Genomic DNA, 3,862 nt, shown 5'->3' on the forward strand with positions numbered 1-3,862 from the left:
GCTTCATTTAGGGAATGAAGCCCCGAAAAATGGAATACCAGAGAGCATTATCCTTGAGAAAATCATGGTTACTCGTAGACCTTCAGTATGCAAGAGATTCAGGGACAAACAAGCAAGGAAAGCCATCAACACTGTGTTTTACAGAGAAAAGAATCCTGAAACAGGTAATTTTTTTTTCCTGTGTTACCGTTTATTACAGTTCACAGTTTTCTCTAATACAGCCTGTGTCTTCCCGAAGGTCCTGCAGACCCTTTGCACCCGCACCAACCGAGACTTGCCGCCATCTCGGCACCAGCCCCGCGGTCCCGGTCCCGTGCGGCCGCCATGGCAAGTCCAAGCCTTGAGCGAGGCAGCTCGCGGGCCGCTGTCTTCCCAGGCCCTCCGTCCCACAGAGCATCCCTTCGGAGGCTGCCTTGCTTCCTCCTCACCGCCAGCTCGGTCACAGGGCCTCGCCCCAGGACCTGAGGCCCGTCTCCATGGGGCACCAGCAGCTCAACTCGCTCCCCTCTCAACACCGCCCCGCCAAAACAGGTCATTTATAAATCTGTAGAATGCTGACATTCGTGGATCAGGTTTCATGGCCGCCCATCAGGAACTTCAAGGAGGTTCTCATCACTCATTCATCATCTCAGAATTCGAAGTGGAATTGTTGCTCAATTGGTGGTAGATCATTTGCCTTGACTTGAATAGCTCTGCGCTTGCACCCAATCCCAGAGTTCAAGCCTAATGACCACCACCAACAACCAGCAGAGAAAAAAAAAGTAAAGCAATATTAATCAATAAGGTCTCATACGCATGGTATTACCAAAATCTGAATATTTTCACTGAAAATAGGCCATTTCATTTTTATTCACTATCTATTTGGACCATGTTGGATTTTCTCTTTGAAACTCAGAGAGTAATGTTTGATGTGGCAGTGATATTTCCCTAAGTACTTCAGGAGCTAGAAAACTGAATTTGACTCCATGGTAATATGAGCCCTGTTTCCTTATGCTTATATATCTAACAAAATCACATTTTTTTCTGACTTCTCAAAAGTGGATGATACAAGAGAACCTGAGAATTAATAAGAAAATCCGTGGCAATATAGGAGACCATGTTACTGCCTGATTTGTCTCAAAGTTTTAATTAACCCTATATTTGACATTAAATATATGTGACAGATTTGTATGTGTAATCTGATATTTTTGTTGCCTGTCCATTTGTAGATGCAAATCTCTCTCTCTCTCTCTCTCTCTCTCTCTCTCTCTCTGTACAAATTGGAATGTCACAAATTTTCCTTACTCTGTTTCAGCACCCATAAAATGAAGCAGGGCAAATTAGTATGATTTTTAGAATTTAAAACTCAGTAGGTTTTGCCTGCCTACAATTCTTGATTTTATTCAATCATGATAAACATTAATCATAGTTTTTCCAGGATATTTTTTCTTATATTTCTTCTGTGGAAATGAAGGTTGAAACCATGATTGCACCATTGGTTTCAACCTTTTACCCTGGCCTTGATCGCAGCCAAGTATTCCAAATGTTGGTGTATCTCTGGCATAGAATTCTCTATGCCAAACATATTTGAGAAAATAATCTTAACAAAGAAATGCTAATGGCAATCTTTTCAATATTCATGGCAAAATCCAATATTTCCATGTTCATATTGGCAGGTGACATGCATATATTCCTTAAATATTATTACTTTTCTGGCTTGATGAACATATTTACCTGATAACACTTCACAATGTGATTGTCACTTCACAATGAAATTTTTTTGTCTATAAAATAGAATGAAAAAAATTCTTTGTATTAAGCAATGTCACATTGCTTTTAATTGTACCTGTTGGTATTTGCATGCTATCCCTTCATATTATACTTGCCTAAGTCTAAGCATGATCTTTGTTGGGATACATCTAATGAAATAATAACCCTTCATGCTTGGTTTTTATACATTCCTCACAAATGTTGAAATGGAGATCTAAAAGAAATTAGAGATATTAGAAGGGCCCTGAGTTCAAGCCAAATGACCTTTGCAAAAGCAAATGTGGTATGTATCAGTAGATGCTAGTGCAAAAAGAGAATTTGGGGAAAAAATCATTATGGCTAGTGGCAATTACACATCAGTAAGCATTCCACAGTTTCAATTTCACATTTGCCTGTGAATAGTTTTCGTCTTCCAGCTGTTATCAAGGAAGGTCTACAAAATATGGGTAATAATTCTAGGCATGGAAAGTTATAAGAACTAACTGCCACTTTATATCTCTTTTTCTTTGGCTTACTATACAGTAAACATCTACATTGAATGCTTCCCTGTCTTGCTCTTACCCAGTAGTAGTTTGAGAAACCACAGGAAGTTTATGTTACATGAGAATATGGTACCATTTTCTCCTCATAAACTTTTATTTCTGAAATAGCTTTAGACGTACAAGTATATCATATTCCTCGATATCATAGACTAAGCCACAAGTTGTACATACTTTTATACGTGTTACACAGAATAAAATGTTTTTTTACCTAAAGATACCTTTATTAAAATATACGTATATATCCTAATTAAAGCTATATTCATTAAGATATATGTGTTTATATATATATATATATACATATATATATATATATATATATATATATATGTACATAGCCACTTCATTCCTTGCTGCATAAATTTCATTAATGAAAAAACTATTCTGCATTCCAATCACCCTGTCTCAGGGGCTGAAATGTTACAATCCAGGTATTTTGTTGGGGAGCTGGGAATATTATTAGGAAAAAGAATAAATAATTCTCTAGAACAAAAAAATCCTTAGAAATAAGAGTGATGTAAAGCACTTCTCGTAGTTTTAAACACTATGATCCTAGTTCACATAAGTTAGAAGTGAAGAAAACACCAGCAGCACCCTTCTGTTGAATTATAGTAGAATTCAAGTGAATATTATGATGAAAATCATAGTACTCAGAAATGGAATCTTCCTTTCTGACTTTCATCCAGAAGGTGGCATTTCACTTGACATAGGCTGGCTTGCTGATGAAAGACCTGAGATCATGAAAAGGAAAATTATTGAGCAAATACAACAATAATTAACACCCCACATAGAGAAGACAGTGGATGTGACCATTGCAAGTAACATATCTATTTGATGGAAGGGTTTCCTGCTATCTTTGTTGTGTCTATTTATCTTTCACACACACCTTAATGTGCCCACATCAGTTATCAATCTTCCCATGTGCACCCATTTATGTTATTCGATTTACTCTTGGATCTAAATATTACACATATTCAGAGCTCTTCTGAACATCAGCTGTTGTCCCCTAGAAGTTCATTCTCTCATCCTATTTTCTAGTTTTGATTGAAAGACCAAGTCACTATACTCTGAAGTGTAATATTGATACTATCATGGAATTATAGCAACAATAGCTAAATTTCTATCCCAATTTTCTATCAGCACCCAAATTTAAGCATTAACCTTTGCTAGGAAGCTCTTTAGAAATGTTTCCTAGCAGTTATTTATAGTAGGCAGATAAATATCAAATTATACTTTGGAAAAATAATATTATCCAGTCACATGAACTTTCCCGTAACTGCATTTTCAGCACCTTTTTGAGAATTTTCAGGTATAATTCCAACTATGTTCCACAATGTAGAAATGCTCTACCAAATTCACTAAAGAAATATACAAGTGGAATCTACTTTTATGAATTAATTTTCAAAGTCATCTTCATATTTCTGTGAATTTGGCTGCTTATCATTCATATGCTATGCACCAATTAATAGCGCTGGTTTAATTGAGCAGATATTACTAAATTTTAAGGACAAAATATATACTGAAACAATATTGGGAAATATTAATATAAACAAGATTTCAAAAAAAGTACATAT

Source organism: Dipodomys spectabilis, unplaced genomic scaffold (assembly GCF_019054845.1).
Source record: "Dipodomys spectabilis isolate Male_0828 unplaced genomic scaffold, ASM1905484v1 ptg000164l, whole genome shotgun sequence".
In the NCBI taxonomy this organism is placed as follows: Eukaryota; Metazoa; Chordata; class Mammalia; order Rodentia; family Heteromyidae; genus Dipodomys; species Dipodomys spectabilis.